Source organism: Caloenas nicobarica, chromosome 1 (assembly GCF_036013445.1).
Source record: "Caloenas nicobarica isolate bCalNic1 chromosome 1, bCalNic1.hap1, whole genome shotgun sequence".
Lineage (NCBI taxonomy): Eukaryota > Metazoa > Chordata > Aves > Columbiformes > Columbidae > Caloenas > Caloenas nicobarica.
The window spans coordinates 84,493,327-84,511,420 of NC_088245.1; the positions used below are offsets into that span (position 1 = coordinate 84,493,327).

The window sequence follows — 18,094 nt, forward strand, 5'->3', positions numbered from 1 at the left end:
CAGATGCAGATTTACTTGTTCATTGCTCAGACATCAATATTAGAGTTAGTGTTCAGCTGAGTTTTCTCCTGTGTCCATTGTAAAGAGATCTACAGGGAAATGCAAAACAACATTATGTTCCTCTATTATCCAAGTGTAACTCGTGCCTGCTTGGATGTTTTTGTTAAATGCTTTGTTGCAGTTGAGTAATTAAGGTTGTTTTTCTCCCCTCAACTCCAGGTTATCTCTGGACTGAAGCTTACACCATTATTTGCTTCAAACCAGATTCTACCAAGTGAATGTCTCAGTTGCCTGGTAGAACTCCCTGAGGACACCAATACAACCCCATCTCTCGCCTTGTCTGTGGCTACTTTGCTACCACAGCTGGGTAAGGTTTGCATCTGAACTTTTTCTCTTTGGTCAGGGAAAGGGAAGACAAGACAGGTGCAGATTCTGTGCAACGGGTGATGAACCTGAAAAGCAGCAGGTGAGACAGACAGAGTGTTTGGAGCGGAGTGCTCGGCCGAGCCAACTGGCAGTACGTACAAGGCCAGATAAGATGTTGAGTCACCGTGAGAGGCAGATTTGAAGTCACCTCTGTAAAATGGCAACGATCGTGCTTGTCAGAATTTGCTTCCTTGCCGGGTGGGGTGAGGAATTATTCTCTTTTCCTTGAGTTTTGGAGCTTGAAGGGTCTACCTGTTTTAATGAAGTGAAGAAACCGGCCTAGGGGATGCAAAGAGAGGGAGGAGCCACGTTACATCAACAAGCGTCATCGCCTCAGTTACCTCTCCCATTGGAGTGTTTGCTGGGCAGCAGTTTGGGCTTTGCAGTGGCCTGGGCCTGTGTGCATCAAGCTTCCCAATTCGGAAATAGTTTGTAGTGCCTCTAACTTGTTTCCTGAGATGCATTTTGTACCCATTTCATGGAATTGGGACTTCATTGTTTAGGGAGCTCTGTGCTCACAAGAACCTGTAGGTTACCCGTACAGGGGAAAAATTGATCGCTTCACTGTCTAGTTTCTCATAATGTGTGAGTGCTTATTCAAGATTTGAGTCCTTTTCGATGACCTCCTGTTTATCTGCTCTGGTTCCTGGAGACTTTAGCCTCTTTGAGCTTCTTTCAGGTTTTTGAAACAGTTACTTTTTAAATTATAGTGGTTGCTGGGGTCCATAACTACCTTCTCCAACCTGCTGGGTCGGGAAAGTTTTGAGAATTAGTCCCTCTCCAACTGATCTGGCGCTTTACCTGTCATCCTTGTTTGCTACGTCTTTTTCAGGGCTCCCTAAGCAGAACCGGCTTTTTTTGTTTAACTCTTCCTACATAACCCTATCAAGGTGTCAGTTTTGGTCTACTTGCCCACTCTAGTGTGAAGCAAGAAAGGGAGAGAATTGATTTTAAGCTTTTAAAGCCTTTCAAGTGCAGGTTTTGTGGTCTCAAACAGAACTACAACTTTGTAGGTAGGAGGTAGGCCATTCCTTCGGTGTTCAAGCCTCTGGAGGAAAAGCATTAGTGTTTCAGTTAACCCCAAGTTCGGAAGTAAGGTAGAGATGCAAGTGCATAGGAGCTGTGATTTATTTGTAGCTGTTTGTGAAACAGACGTGAAAAACTGGTCAAAGACTTTGGCTTCTGCTTAGATTGGGAGCTAATACAACAGCTGCCTTTGCTGTTTGACAGGGATTTTTGTTACCAATTCTTAAATTCCAGCTTTAGACAGTGAGACTAGAGAAGCTCTTCAGGACACCTACAATCTGACCAGCGTGCTGGCAGGAGTGGTTCATCGAAGCTTTACTAATGTCAGTGGCCCAGTCATATCACAGGTAACAGGAACTAATGCTTAACTATGTTTGTCTACTCTTAGGTAGTGTCTATTATGCTGCATGCATGTTAGAACCCTTTAGAAGCTCCATCTGAAATAGTGTGTTGGTCTTAGCTGTGTATGTTGTTTGCTAGACGCGGCTAGTAGGACAGCATTTTAATGCTGCTTAGAGTTCTTTGTAGTCTCTCTTTAATTGTGCTTGAGCTTCTCACCTGCTCTAATTGAAACAAATGTATTTTAATATGCACGGGTTTCCTCATATGGGGCTCTGAGCTTTCAGCAAGTACTTGCTGGCTGCCTGTGGTCGCATGTCTTTTCTGAGAGGGAGGGAAGACAGAAAATGAATTTGCCAGCAGTTCTGTTGCCCTTGATCTGTGGAAAACGAGTCAGGCAGCTGGTAAAGACCCTTTGTCACAGTTTGTGTATTTGTCCAGGCACCTGGAGTCGGAGAAGACTAAGGGCTCCAGGTGACTTGCCAGTCAGTGGGAGAGATTTTGTAGTCACCAAGTAGATCCAATTATAAGACCTTTAATTTCTTATGTCACATGTTTATATGATGAGATTTGGTTTCAGCTGCTATCCTGTGCTGTGATTTTTGTCATAATTGTGCATATTAACTTTATATTAACTCAATTACGTTGAGTGCTGAAAGTATGCTGTATGAAAGACTTATCTAGCATTAGACCTGTTGGCAGTCTTTACAGCAAACTTGTTTTCCTCTAAGCCAGGGGTGTCAAACTCATTTTCAGCGAGGGACACTTCAGCCTTGCGGTTGCCTTCAAAGGGCCAAACGTAATTTTAGGACTCTAGAAATGTGACTACTCCTACATGTACACAGTCCTAAAATTACATTCGCTATGAATGAGTTTGGCATTTTTACTCCGAAGTAAACAGAGCTTTTTCTTTGAAAACCATGTTGTTACAGCCTGTTGAATGCAGTGGTTGTGGGACTTTGAGTGACTGGATATTAATTGCCTCTTAGCCCACCCCCATGCCCCCAGGAGCTGTCAAAGAGAAGCAGCAGGGGAAGATTCATGCTTGTCATCAGGAACAGACTTATGTTAGATTAAAATGAGTTTTGTGCAAGGCTCCTTGTAAGAGATCTAGTGACTCTTAAAAGCACCTGCGATAAAGGACCTTTGATAGTGCTGGTGCCTGATAGACTTTTTTTTACAGATGTGCTCAGTTAAAAACCGCCCACACTATGGGGATTGCAATCTGAATTTTGCTTGGCTTGGCAGAATGGTGCCTAGTTAAAAAACAAAACACCCCCCCCGCCTCCCGCCACAGAAACAAAATAGAGTCCCCCAAGCACCCCACCCTCAAGCCCCAAATTCTTGTAACTACTTTCTGGATGCTTTAATAAAAAGTCTTTGTTTGACTTTCTGGACTTTTCAGTCAATCCACAGAACACGAGGTAACGATGCCGTGGTTAGGACTCCTGGCGAATCTCTGTCATCACAACTTACCCGTTCAAACTAAGATAAAATCTTTGGGAAGAGTTTTGTTTTTGTGGCACGAGTCTGGCTTGAGGGCAAGAGAGTCACTGGACTCGGGGGAATCACCTTCGTATTTCTTATGCTCGTTTTTGTGGGATCAATGACCCTGACCTGCTTGTTCTCTGGAGTTAGGGGTTGTTTCTCCTGTACTGGAGAAAATAACCATTAGAACAGGCGGTTGGGTGTTCTCTTTCCTTCCCTACGTTTCTGTGTTGTTGCACTAGCTTGTGTCAGGCATTCCGTTTCTGCAGCTGTTCTCTGCAAACGAAGGGTGACTGTAACATTTGAGCGTTCTTCCTTCGATAATCTGGATGTTGTTAACACAGGAGGACTGTAGTTGGATTTTTGGTAAGCTGCCTGAGCTTTGGCCGACAAAGAGCTCAGTCTATGAAAAGAGAAATCGATAAAATGCCACTGATCTTGATGCCAGGCCAGGACCCTTGAATACTCATACACATCCATGCCTGAGCTGCTCAGTTCCTCTCTCTTCATGAATCAGTGCAAAGGTAACTTAAGATTCAGTTCAGAAATGCCAAGTAATCTACACGGCACTGAATGTGACACTGTTTACCTCGGAAGAAAGGAGGAGGAAGGGGAAGGAGGAGCTATTGTCAGATCTGAGCACTGAGTAGAGAAGGGTTGGGGGTCAATTTCCCGTGGTTCTTTTCTATTGGAGACATAAGCAAAATGACTTTCTCATCTTTCTTTAAAATAATGATGGCACTTCTTGGCTTATTCTTTTTTTCCATTTTTCCTTATACAAGTTCAACACAGACTTTAGGCATTGACATCCACACCAGTGTGGTGCAGTAGAAGGCTAAAATAGATTTCCTAGAGAACCCTGCGCTCTGTCACCAGGGGGAAGTCGGTAATGCCGTCCCTCTTCAACACACCTGAGCCCAGATTTTGAACTGCTCTTCTGTGTTTGCAGTTGCAGACAAACGTTTCTTTCCTTTCATTGCAGACTTCTGAAGGTGTTCCAAAGAGGATCTTCAGAAAATTGCAGGATTCAATATACACTTACGAAAAGCCAAATCAAGGACCGATAACAAACCTCTGCTACCCAGTAATGAAACCGAAGGCCTCACAAAGAGGCCAAAGGTTCAAGTCAGGAAAGGACGACATCTAGGAAGGTGAGAAATATAGCCCTGCCTTAGTGGGTTTGGGTTTTTTTTTTGAAACGACTGCATTGGCAGGTGTGAGGTGAATAGTTGCTAGGTGTCCTCGGAGACCAGATTGCATGGGCAGCAGTTCGATGTCCTTGTCTCTCACGTTCACTGGAAAACAGTTATCCCCAGCTCGCAGTTATACACCCTCATCCACTACAAATTTGCAAGTTAAAATTGGGAGAGACACTGAAGGCAAAGCAGGACATTGCCCACAGCTCACTCCTTCATGGGTGTTGGTGCTTCCAGGCTAGGGAAGGCTGAGGGCCTGGGTTAAGGACCGATTAAGCAATCTGGACATCCATAAATCCAAGGGTCCAGATGGGATGCACCCGCGGGTGCTGAGGGAGTAGGCTGAAGTCATTGCTAGGCCAGTCTCCATCATCTTTGCTAAGTCGTGGGGAACGGGAGCGGTGCCTGAGGACTGGAGGAAAGCAAATGTCACTCCCGTCTTCAAAAAACGACAAGAAGGAGGACCCGCGTAACTATAGACCGGCCAGCCTCACCTCCATCCTCGGGAAGGTGATGGAACAACTCATCCTTGGCGCCGTCTGAAGGCATATCAAGGATAAGTGGGTCATTAGGGACAGTCAACATGGCTTCACCAAGGGGAAGTCATGCTTAACCAACCTCATAGGCTTTTATGAGGACATAACCAGGTGGACAGATGATGGCAAAGCAGGGGATGTGGTCTATCTTGATTTCAGTAAAGCATTTGGCACAGTCTCCGACAGCATCCTCGCAGCTAAACTGAGGAACTGTGGTCTGGATGATGGAGTAGTGAGGTGGACTGGGAACTGGCTGAAGGAAAGAAGCCAGAGAGTTGTGGTCAATGGGACAGAGCCTAGCTGGAGGCCTGTATCTAGTGGAGTCCCTCAAGGGTCGGTACTGGGACCAGTACTATACAGTATATTCATCAATGGCTTGGATGAGGGAATAGAGTGACTGTCAGCAAGTTTGCTGATGACACCCAACTGGGAGGAGTGGCCGACACGCCAGAAGGCTGTGCTGCCATCCAGCGAGACCTGGACAGGCTGGAGAGTTGGGTGGGGGAGAGTTTAATGAAATGTAACAAGGGCAAGTGTAGAGTCTTGCATGTGGGCAGGAACAAGCCCAGGTTCCAGTATAAGTTGGGGAAGGACCTGTTAGAGAGCAGTGTAGGGAAAAGGGACCTGGGGGTCCTGGTGGACAGTAGGATGACCATGAGCCAGCACTGTGCCCTTGTGGCCAGGAAGGCCAATGGCATCCTGGGGTGTATGAGAAGGGGGGTGGTTAGTAGGTCGAGAGAGGTTCTCCTCCCCCTCTATTCTGCCCTGGTGAGGCCGCATCTGGAATATTGTGTCCGGTTCTGGGCCCCTCAGCTCAAGAAGGACAGGGAGCTGCTAGAGAGAGTCCAGCGGAGAGCCACCAAGATGACTAAGGGGGTGGAGCATCTCCCTTATGAGGAAAGGCTGAGGGAGCTGGGTCTCTTGAGCTTGGAGGAGACTGAGGGGTGACCTCATTAATGTTTATAAATATGTAAAGGGTGAGTGTCAGGAGGATGGAGCCAGGCTGTTCTCGGTGACAACCAGTGATAAGACAAGGGGCAATGGGTGCAAACTGGAACACAGGAGGTTCCACTTAAATATGAGAAGAAACTTCTTCACAATGAGGGGGACGCGGCACTGGAACAGGCTGCCCAGGGAGGTTGTGGAGTCTCCTTCTCTGGAGACATTCCAAACCCGCCTGGACGCCTTCCTGTGTAGCCTCATCTGGGTGTTCCTGCTCCGGCGAGGGGATTGGACTGGATGATCTTTCGAGGTCCCTTCCAATCGCTGCCGTTCTGTGATTGCTAGTCTGATGTCTCTCAGTCGTTCCCCCCTGCGGGGCTCGGGTGCCAAATCAGTTGCCAAAGCAACATTCCTCCCTCACTAGCTCCTTGCAGGGCTCAGGCGAAGGCGAGAGAGCGAGGCAGGTGCGCGGGGCCGGCGGGTTTGTGGGTGGGAAAAGCGGGGATCGAACCAGGTACGTTCCGGACCGCTCTCCGGCGACCTGGCCGCTCCTCCAGCGAGATCCCACGGCCGGGGAACGCACGGCGCCCCCTATAGGCCTCACAGCGCCCTGCGCGCCCGCCCGCCCGGCCCGGGGCTGCTGTGCTGAGGCTGGGGCTGTGGGAGAGCTCGGGAGGGGCCACAGCGCCCCCTGCAAACCTCGACCCGCCCGCCCAGCCCGGAGGGCACCCACCGCCTCGCTGCCTCCCACCAGCGCGCCACGCCGACACCGCCCGCCTCACAGCCCCAAATGCTCCTCCCGCACACAAACAACAGCCTCGAGCCCCCCGGCCCTGTCCCCGCTTCCTCCCCCTCTGCACACCACCTGCAGCCCCGCTACAACCCCACCTGCCCCCCCGCCCAAACACACACTCCCCCACCCGCCCCCCCGGCCCCGAGTCTTCCTCCCCGCTCCCCTGCCCGCTGCTGCCCCTCCCTCCGTCCCTCCCTGCGCCCAACTCTGCCTCGCCTGCCCGAGCCCAAGACCTCCCGCTGCTGCCAGCTGCCTGCTCGGGCCTGAGCGGGCGGGTCGAGGTTTGTAGGGGGCGCTGTGGCGCCCCCCGGCGGTGGGGATCGCGGTAGAGGAGCGGCCAGGTCGCGGGACGCTGGTCCGCAGGGCACCCGGTTCGATCCCCACCCCGCCCTTTTCCTGCCCCCCCGCGCCCCTGCCTCGCTCTCTCGCCTTTGCCGGAGCCCTGCAAGGAGCCCTTCCAGGAGGAATGTTGTTTTTGCAGCTCATCTGGCACCTGAGCCCAGCGGGGGGAAGGACCGAGAGACAGCACACTAGGAATCCTTCGCAGAAAACAACTCTCTTCCAGCTAATCCTGCCATGCAAACTGGTTCCTGCATTTAAAAACCAAGTAAATCTAGAGGGATGGCTAACCACGAACCCATCTTTTAAAGAGATCGATCAGGGGAAGGGGCTTGTTAGGATTACATGAATGAATCGTGGAAACTGAGGCAGGCGTGGGGCAGTGCGTAAACCCTGCAGTACCCAGCTCGTGGGGAACAGGGCAGGGCATTTGCGGCCAGCATTTGGGGGGGGATGTAAGCAGGGCTTTTTGCCCTGTTGCCAGCTTTTAGGTAGAACACTCCGTTTTGCAAAAGCGTTAGTAAAATATGCTTTGCTGAGAGATCCTGCCTGAGCCTATTCTATTGGCAACATGGTCGTTTCCTACAAGTCTGGGGGCTCGTCCGAGATTCGACGTCGTCATCTCGGGGGTCCCTATCGCCAAAGGACGGGAAGGCGCGGGGGCCCCGTTGATTTCAATGGTCTTCTGAATGGTCGGTGGGGACTCCAGCAGGGCCGGACAGAAAGCCCGAGGCTGTATGGAAGAAGGCGGATCCCTGCAAACCACAGGGGAAAGGATAAAGGAAAAAGTGGGGGGCACGATACGAGCGACCGGGCAGCTCTGTGCACGGACCAAGGTAAGAAAACAGACTGTTAAGTGCTACCTTGGTGGCCGGGGGCGTTCTGAGAGGAGGGACGAGGCGGAAGGAGAAGCCCCGGGACTCAGAATGGGAAATAGAAAGGAAAAATGCCAGGCCTAGGGAGGATAAAGGAAAAACCACCATAAAGAGGATGGTTGGAAACGAGTATGAAATCCTTGAGAAAGAATTTTAGCTGCTGTTGTGTGTAAGTTAACTAAGGCGCCTGTGGAGCTGGTCTCTGCAGCATCCTACGCTCCTCCCTGTGTGTCGCTTCTTGATTCCCTTCCCAACTGTCTTTGCTGTCCTTACTGCCTTTGTTGGGCTTTACCCTGGGATTGCCCAAGTTATTTTCCAATGCAGCCGGCAGGGGAGCGTGTGTGTGTGTTTGTGCAGTGGAAGAATCACAGAATCACAGAATCACAGAATGTTAGGGATTGGAAGGGACCTCAAAAGATCATCTAGTCCAATCCCCCTGCCAGAGCAGGAAAACTTAGGTGAGGTTACACAGGAAGGCGTCCAGGCGGGTTTTGAATGTCTCCAGAGAAGGAGAATCCACAACCCCCCTGGGCAGCCTGTTCCAGTGTTCTGTCACCCTCACTGAGAAGAAGTTTCTTCTCACATTTAAGTGGAACCTCTTGTGTTCCAGCTTGAACCCATTACCCCTTTTCTTACTGTTGGTCGTCACCGGGAAGAGCCTAGCTCCATCCTCGTGACACCCACCCTTTATATATTTATAAACATTAATGAGGTCACCCCTCAGTCTCCTCTTCTCCAAGCTAAAGAGCCCCAGCTCCCTCAGCCTTTCCTCATAAGGGAGATGCTCCACCCCCTTAGTCATCTTGGTGGCTCTGCGCTGGACTCTCTCCAGCAGTTCCCTGTCCTTCTTGAACTGAGGGGCCCAGAACTGGACACAATATTCCAGATGAGGTCTCACCAGGGCAGAGTAGAGGGGAAGGAGAACCTCTCTGGACCTACTAACCACCCCCCTTCTAATACACCCCAGGATGCCATTGGCCTTCTTGGCCACAAGGGCACAGTGCTGGCTCATGGTCATCCTGCTGTCCACCAGGACCCCCAGGTCTCTTTCCCCTACATTGCTCTCTAATAGGTCATTCCCCAACCTGTACTGGAACCTGGGGTTGTTCCTGCCCAGATGCAAGACTCTACATTTCCCCTTGTTATATTTCATTAAATTTTTCCCCGCCCAACTCTCTAGCCTGTCCAGATCTCGCTGGATGGCAGCACAGCCTTCTGGCGTGTCAGCCACTCCTCCCAGCTTGGTGTCATCAGCAAACTTGCTGATAGTACACTCAATTCCCTCATCCAAGTCATTGATGAATATATTGAACAGTATTGGTCCCAAAACTGACCCTTGAGGCACTCCACTAGATACAGGCCTCCAACCAGACTCCGCCCCATTGATCACAACTCTCTGGCTTCTCTCCTTCAGCCAGTTTGCAGTCCACCTCACTACCCGATCATCCAGTCCACACTTCCTCAGTTTTGCCGTGAGGATGCTGTGGGAGACGGTGTCAAATGCTTTGCTGAAGTCAAGGTAGACCACATCCACTGCTCTGCCATCGTCAATCCACCTTGTTACGTCTTCATAAAAGGCTATGAGGTTGGTCAAACACGACTTCCCCTTGGTGAAGCCATGTTGACTGTCCCTGATGACCCTCTTATCCTTGATATGTCTTAAGATGGCACCAAGGATAAGGTGTTCCATCACTTTCCCAGGGATGGAGGTGAGGCTGACCGGTCTATAGTTGCCTGGGTCTTCCTTCTTGCCCTTTTTGAAGACCGGAGTGACATTTGCTTTCCTCCAGTCCTCAGGCACCTCTCCCGTTTCCCAAGACTTGGCAAAGATGATGGAGAGCGGTCCAGCAATGACTTCAGCCAGCTCCCTCAGCACCCGCGGGTGCATCCCATCTGGACCCATGGATTTATGGATGTCCAGATTGCTTAATTGCTCCCTAACCCAGTCCTCATCAACTGAGGCAGACTCCTCCATTGCCCTGCCTTCCTCTGGGGCCTCAGGGGTACGGGGCTCCTCAGGACAGCCTCCGGCAGAGTAGACAGAGACAAAGAAGGCATTCAGTAATTCTGCCTTCTCTGTATCTTCTGTCACCAGGGCACCCACCCCGTTCATCAGTGGGCCTACATTGCCTCTGGTGTTAGTTTTATCTGCCATGTATTTGAAGAACCTCTTCCTGTTGTCCTTGACCCCTCTTGCCAGGTTTAACTCTAAGGAGGCCTTAGCTTTCCTAGTTGCCTCCCTACATCCTCTGACAACAGCCTTATATTCTTCCCAAGTGGCCAGCCCCTCCTTCCATGATTTGTAAACCCTCCTCTTCCACTTGAGTTTGCCCAGCAGTTCCCTGTTTAACCACGCAGGTCTCCTGGCTCCCTTCCTTGACTTCCTGCGCGTCGGGATGCACTGATCTTGAGCTTGGTAGAAGCAGTCCCTGAATGTTTACCAACTATCTTGGGCGCCTTTACCTTCAAGCAGCCTTGCCCACGGGATTTCCTCCAGCAACTGTTTGAAAAGGCCAAAGTCGGCCCTGCTGAAGTCCAGGGTTGCAATTCTGCTCGGTATTCTGCTCCCACCACAGGAGATTCTGAACTCCACCATCTCATGGTCACTGCAACCAAGGCAGCCCCCCACCTTTACTGCTTCGACCAGACCCTCCTTGTTAGCGAGGACGAGATCCAGCAGCGCACCTCTTCTAGTTGGCTCCTCCACCATTTGCATCAGAAAGTTATCGTCAATGCACTGGAGGAACCTCCTAGACTGAGGCTGGCTGGCTGAGTAGTCCTTCCAGCAAACATCAGGGTAGTTAAAATCCCCCATAACAACCAGAGCCTGTGACTGTGAGGCCACGCTCAGCTGCCCATAGAAGGCCTCATCAACTTCCTCACCCTGATCTGGTGGCCTGTAATAGACTCCCACAACAGTGTCACCCCTGCCAGCCTGCCCCTTAATTCTCACCCACAGACTCTCAACTCGCTCCTCAACCGCACCTGGACAGTACTCTATACATTGCAGTTGCTCTCTCACATAAAGAGCAACTCCACCACCTCGTCTGGCTGGCCTGTCTTTCCTGAAAAGGGCATAGCCATCCATGACCACATTCCAGTCATGTGAGCTGTCCCACCATGTCTCTGTAATTGCCACCAGATCATAATCTCCTGACCGAACGCAGGTTTCGAACTCCTCCTGCTTATTCCCCATGCTGCGCGCATTGGTGTACAGGCACTTCAGGGAGCGAGCCGAGTACACCGATTTCACCCTAGGGGCCTGGGGGGCCTCCCGGTCTTTATTGATTCCAGTGTGCTGCCCCACTGATGCAAGCCCAGCTACAACCCCATCCCCCTTCAAATCTAGTTTAAAGCCCTGCAAATGAGCCCTGCTAATTCCTGTCCCAGCATCTTTTTACCCCTGTGGGATAAACCTTTCCCACATATCACTGACCGGACTGGTGTCTTATAAAACCAGCCGTTATCAAAGAACCCAAAGCCCTGCCTGTAGCACCAGTCCCGAAGCCAATCATTTACGGACTCAATTTTTCTATTCCGTCCCACATCATCATCCGAAAATGGAAGGAGGGAAGAGAAGATAACTTGAGCCCCAGACTCTTTCACCATTTGTCCCAAGGCCTTGAAGTCTCTCTTCATTCCCCTCAGACTACGGGATGCCGCTTCCTCCCCATCTGTCTGAAAGATCAGTAGGGGGTAATAGTCCGTTGGGCGCACCAGTTTGGGGAGCGCCCTGGCGATGTCCCTGATCCGAGCTCCAGGTAGGCTACAAACTTCCCGATGCTGAGGGTCAGCTCTGCATATCGGGCCCTCTGTCCCTCTCAGAAGGGAATTGCCTACCACAATTACCCTTCTTTCTTTTTTATCGGAGGCAGTCTTGAGGCGTGGAGTCGATCGCCTCTTCCTATGTGACTTCGTAGGTGGCCCTTGCACCACATCCCCACCTACATCTTCTTCAATATCCAGGGCCTCAAACCTATTACGGAGGGGCACCTGGGGAAGCAAAGCAGGTAGGGAGGGGGGTTGCCCGCGACGCCTAACTGGAACTCGCTTCCAACCCTCCTCAGCTGTTTGGCCCCCTACTTCTGCCCGACAGCGACAGGGCAGGGGCTCTCTCAAATCCTCCCTCTCTGCCCGACAGGGCAGGGGAAGAATTGGGGGATTGGACTAGATGACCTTTTGAGGTCCCTTCCAATCCCTAACATTCTGTGATTCTGTGGATAGGGGTATGAAATGCTCTTCTCCCCTCCAGTGTTACATGTATGTAGCCACCAGCTCTGGGACCCTGGGGATTTGGTTCTGTGAGGAAATCAAACCCGTACGTTAAGGGAAGATGGGGACTGATGTGGATCTTTATTTTCTAATATTTTTTTCGGGATACAATCCATCCTGAGCCGATGTTAACCTCTTATTGAGAGAGTTGGCCGGTCCAGAAAGATAACTAAGCAGAATGTGGAATTAGCCCTACAGACAGGGGGAGATTGGACTGCCTGGCCTCAAGGTGATTCTAATTGAGATGATAATAATCAAACAAATGGAGAAAATTGCCAAACAGTGGTTAAAAAAAAATCTGATAAAAGTGATTAGAGCTTTTGAGGAGATCAGAGTAAATTGAACGGAAGCACAGGAATGTAGACAGAGGCCAGAGCAGCACCCCAGCGTCGACTGGGGAAGATTTTGGAAGGCTTTGTAATGAACTGGTAGCAAGTGTGGTTGTGGGTCTATGGAAGTATTTCAGTGAGCATGTGCCAGGCTGGCAAGAGGAATTTGCAAAAATTCTGAGTGTGGCTGTGTATGTTTATGATGGTTCGGAAGAGAAGCAAAAAGTTGAACTAATGAAAGAAAGATGGAACAGGAGATTGGTTTGTAGCAGCAGCTTTAGCTAGAAATTTGCAAGTGAGAGACAAAGATTGGAGGGGAAATTTAAAAAAAAAAAAAAAAAAAAGAAAAGAAAACCTGGAGGATTTAGAGTGAAGACAGGTGATAAAAGGGAAAGATTGAGAGAAAACAGAATGCTATTTTTGTGGAAATCTGGAATATTTACCCCTAAGGTGGCAACCATTCGCAATGACTGAAGGAGGAAAACTCAATAGACTTTGGAAAATCAGAGGGGCTGAAAATGTTTGTGGGTTGTGGTTTGGGGGTTTTTTTTGTTTGTGTGTTTTGTGTGTTTTGTTTGTGGTTTTTTTTTTTTTCATGTGGGGAAACTTGTTTAAACGGCAAAAGGGCACATAACTGGTTAAGCAGGAGGCCATGACGCCGAATTTTTCGTAGATATGGAAACTACCCTATCCCTTTTAAATGTTATCCTAAAGAGATCTAAGACCGACCGAAGGTAGAGTTGTAATTCAGTGGGTAGCAGAGGGAAGGAGAGAGAATTCTGAATAAACTCCTGTTTGTGACTATAGGAATTAAAAGTGTATGGGGAAGGTTTGTATTAGTGGAAGAGTCCCCAGCTTATTTATTAGGGAGAGATCTTTTACGGGCTCTAGGTGTGGAAACATAGTTATTGCCGGGGGGGGAAGGGGTGACAAGGAGAAAATTTGAAAGACATTACCAAGAAGTTTGTGTTGGGTTTGGCTGGGGTGGAGTTAATTCTCTTTATGGTAGCTAGTATGGGACTATGTTTTGGATTTATGCTAAAAACAGATACAGAGATGTTTTCATTATTGTTGAGCAACGTTTGCAAAGAGTGGAGGCCAGTTCTGCCTCTCACACCGTCCTGTCAGCAAGTGGGCTGGGGGGCCAGGGAGCTGGCAGAGGGGACACAGCTGGGACAGCTGACCCAAACAAAGATTGATTGAAGGATACTCTGTTTATCTATGTATCGCTCTAGTGTAGGAAACACTTACCTTGCAAGTATAATGGGCCCAGGCAGGGTCTCTCAGCAAAGTATATTTTAATAACGATTTTGCAAGGTCGGGTGTTCTACCTAAAGGTAGGCACACATAATAAGGCAAAAAGCCCCTGCCTATATCCCCCCAAATCCCGGCCGCAGTTTCGCTCCCCTGTTCCCCATTGGTTGGGTACTGCAGGGTTTACCGACTACCCGACGCCTGCCTCAGTTTACGTATTTCATTCATCTCATTCGAACGGTGCCCTTCCCCTTATCGATCTAATTAAAATATGGGTTCCTGGCTCTTTGGCTACCCTTCCCCCTAGATTAAATACAGGTATCAGCATGCATTGCGGGATGAGTTTGAAGAGGCTTTGTTTTACAATAAGGATTCATAGCCAGATGTGTCTCGGTCCTTCCCCCCAGCTGGGGTCAGGCACCAGCTCCTTAGTTTTGTAAAAACAACATTCCTTCATTAAATGTTCCTTACATTTAGCAAAAAAAAAGATCAGCGTGAATCTTTTTCTAAGCTTCAGCTGTGTCAGAAAGAAATAAAATATTTAGGATTCATATTAAAAGGAAAAATTAGTAGACCCTGAATGGGTCCAAGCTCTTGTAGAAACACCTCAACCAGATCTCAAAGAAGCAATTGTCAAAATTAGTATTAGAAACTAGATTACCCTGGACTAGATGTCTACCTCTAGCCCTAGGGAGAACCAGAACTGCTTCTCACAAGGATATAGGAGTTTCGCCTTATGAAATGCTCTTTGGGCTACCATACCTGGGCAGAAATACTGGACCCCCACAGTTCGAAACTAAGGATATGTTTCTCAAAAAATATATATGCTCGGCTTGTCTTCTTTTCTAGCTTCTCTCAAGCACCAAGGGCTTCTAGCACAATCTCTGCCATTAGAGTGTGCAGCTCACAAGTTTCAGCCCAGAAATTGGGTCCTGGTCAAATCCTGGAAGGAAACTAAGCTTCAGCCAGATTTGGTGGTCGGGGGCATTCTGTGTCCGAGGACGTGTTCCATGCGCTATCGAGACGGCTCTAGCAAAGAAAATGCCTTTAGGGCCACCGCTGTACTCTGATAAAATGATGCTGCTAAAAGAACAGGGAGCACAATACTAAATACGTAAGTCACGAAGAAAAGTGCGAAATCATATTGTCTAGGCTTGAAGCCACCTACGAGACCATATCATAAAATAATTCCAAAACAACAAAAGTAAAAACAAGGAGTGGAGGAAATTGAAAGGAGGAGCCACTGAAGGAGGAACGTTGTTCTTACAACTGATCTGGCACCTGACCCCAGCAGGGGGGAATGATTGAGAGACATGGGACTATGAATCCTTAATGTATGAGTACAAAGCGCGTGGCCTGATCAGCTGAAACCGCACATAAGTGGGGGTCGAGTTTAGAAAGCAAGGGGGTCCTTTCTGAACCTCGTGACTCAACGGGAGGGTCTCCCTGAGTGATTTTTCTGAGTGATGTGAAATAAACTCGGTATAGAAAAGGGGACGCCCTTGGCCAAGGTATTGCAAAATTGGGAAAAGATCCAGCAAGTTTGTCAAGAAAAGCAAGCAATGATCTTATGTGGAGAAGATTGGCAAATTGTAACTAAAACTCAGCTAGAAAGCAGATGTCCTGGACAAATGAATTCCTGGTATGTACAGGATGATTGGGCATACGAGCAGCATCAAGAGGATGGTGGCAAATGAGTATAAAGTCTTGGGCTCGGGCAGGCGAGGCAGAGTTGGGCACAGGGAGGGAGGGGGAGCAGCGGGCAGGAAGGCTCGGGGCTGCGGTGGGCTGAGTGGGGGTGGGTGTGGGTGGGGGTGTGTGGGGGTGTTTGGGCGGGGGGTCGAGGTTTGTAGGGGGCGCTGTGGCGCCCCCCGGCGGTGGGGATCGCGGTAGAGGAGCGGCCAGGTCGCGGGACGCTGGTCCGCAGGGCACCCGGTTCGATCCCCACCCCGCCCTTTTCCTGCCCCCCCGCGCCCCTGCCTCGCTCTCTCGCCCTCGCCTCAGCCCCCCCTGGCCCGCCACCAAGCGCCCAAAGCCCTTCGCCTCTCCTCCTTGCCGCTCACCAGCCTGCACTGGCTGCCGCCCGCTTGGCCCTCTTGCTCTCGCCTCCCCGGCCCCCGGCAGCCACACAGCCAGGGACACCCCGGCAGCACCGCAGGAGGGGAGCCCTCTGGGCCGCTGCCCTCCCGCCCCCCGCAAACCCACCCCCAAACCCGCCCCCCCCTAAACCCACCCCCAAGCCCGCCCCAAATGCTGCGTGCGCCCAGAAACCCTGACCTGCACCACAAAGGCAGCAGCAGCAAGGAAGATCAGGGCTCTGGGCGCAGATGGAATCCACAGCATCTTCACTCCTGAAGTTGTCTGCCAGAGGTGGAAAAGAGCTGGCAAAGGTCTCACTCCCGAAGTTCCTGCGTTACCTCGGCCCCACGGGAGCCCTGAAGCCGGAGGCACCCACCCAAGCGGATGCACATCCTGAGTTGTTCAGGTGGGAAAGCAGCAGCTCCTCCTGTTCCGCAGCCCAGACGCGCGGGTACCGGCTGCCCAGCGCCATCCGCCGGGGCTCCCCCCCTTCAGCAACACGGCGGCCGCGGCCTCTCCCGTCAGGCCCCGCTGCCTTTCCGTGGACGCTCCCACCCAAAGAGCGGCGGCGGGAAACGCGAGTGGAGTTTGTGGCTGCCCGGCCTGAGAGCGGAGCTGGGGCGCCATGGATGCCGTGGTGTCCCCTCGCACCCGTGGGCACGGGTGGCTTTTTTCGGGCCCCGGCCTCGGCTGGCTTCTCTCCGCGGCCTCCCCCGGGCCCAGCACCTGCAGACGGGGACACTGGCCCGGTGCCCGGCTGGCAGGGGAGCTGGTGGCCGGGTCAGTGTTAGGCCTATCCCTGGACTGGCACTCTGTGTTTGTTAGAGTGGTTTCTGGTGTTCGTGTGTGCTCATGGAGACGTGCAATGTGTTCAGATGGACGTAGGTAAAGCACACAGTGTGCTCCCCCTTTGGGGGACTTTTTGCTTCGTATTCCCGATTTCTGACCCACAAGGATCCTTTACTTTCACACCTTTAAATCTGCAGTTTGAGCTGGTCTTGTGTTGGGCGTTTGCCAGTTTCATGCAACACGTAATGAAAGGCGTTTGCTGCTGAGGGGGGTCTGAGCTCCAGGTAGAGCCTTGTGTACAACCTCGGCCTGGGCACCACGGTGCGGTGAGGGATGGACACGTGGACTGAATGGCTTCGTCTGCCAGGTACCTTGTTCAGATGCAGATTTACTTGTTCATTGCTCAAACATCAATATTAGAGTTAGTGTTCAGTTGAGCTTTCTCCTGTGTCCATTGTAAAGAGATCTACAGGGAAATGCAAAACCAACATGATGTTCCTCTATTATGCAAGTGTAACTCGTGCCTCCCTGTACTGATGGGCAGGTGTGTCATTTTCAGCATCTTCTTACAGAGGCTTCCCTGCACTTGGGTTCTATCTTCTCGTCTCAAGCAGAGAGTGCTCCGAAAGCTCCTGTTACAGCCTGTCCTTCGTGCGCCTTTGGGTTCCTGTCCGTGTCTGTGGAAAGCAGGCTGTTGGGCGGAGCTGAAGGCTGATTGTGAAATGTGTTGAGAAATCCGTTTGGTGTTCCTCTGCTAGAGCTATGAGATTAAGAAGAATGCTGTTACTTATGAATGCTGTCAGCAAGCAAAGGCAGCTCCAATATGGTATAAATGATCACACTGCAAACTTGGTACTTTCCAAGAATAAGGGAAATGCATCCACAGGAATGAAAAACAGATTTTTTTCAACACATTTTTGTCTGTGTTAAATACTTTGTTGCAGTTGAATAATTAAGGTTGTTTTTCTCCCTTCCTCTCCAGGTTATCTCTGGACCGAAGCTTACACCATTATTTGCTGAATGTCTCAGTTGCCTGGTAGAACTCCCTGAGGACGCCGGTACAGCCCCATCTCTCACCTCGTCTGTGGTTACTTTGCTACCACAGCTGGGTAAGGTTTGCATCTGAACTTTTTCTCTTTGGTCAGGGAAAGGGAAGACAAGACAGGTGCAGATTCTGTGCAATGGGTGATGAACCTCTTGGGAAAAGCAGCAGGTGAGACAGACAGAGTGTTTGGAGCGGAGTGCTCGGCTGAGCCAACTGGCAGTACGTACAAGGCCAGATAAGATGTTGAGTCACCGTGAGAGGCAGATTTGAAGTCGCCTCTGTGAAATGGCAACGATCGTGCTTGTCAGAATTTGCTTCCTCGCCGGGTGGGGTGAGGAATTATTCTCTTTTCCTTGAGTTTTGGAG

The 18,094-nt window shown here is 50.5% G+C and overlaps 1 long non-coding RNA gene across 3 annotated transcripts; it reads left to right on the plus strand.

Annotated features, from left to right (window-relative positions):
• The first annotated feature begins 224 nt into the window (after positions 1-224).
• Positions 225-17,785, plus strand: LOC135998201 (uncharacterized). Of its 3 annotated transcripts, none has more exons than XR_010607526.1 (3): positions 225-367; positions 4,262-4,430; positions 17,666-17,785. It is a non-coding gene; the product is annotated as an uncharacterized LOC135998201 (long non-coding RNA). The 3 variants fall into 3 exon arrangements; XR_010607524.1 differs by lacking the exon at positions 17,666-17,785 and adding an exon at positions 7,795-7,951; XR_010607525.1 differs by lacking the exon at positions 17,666-17,785 and adding an exon at positions 7,798-7,951.
• Positions 17,786-18,094: the final 309 nt, after the last annotated feature.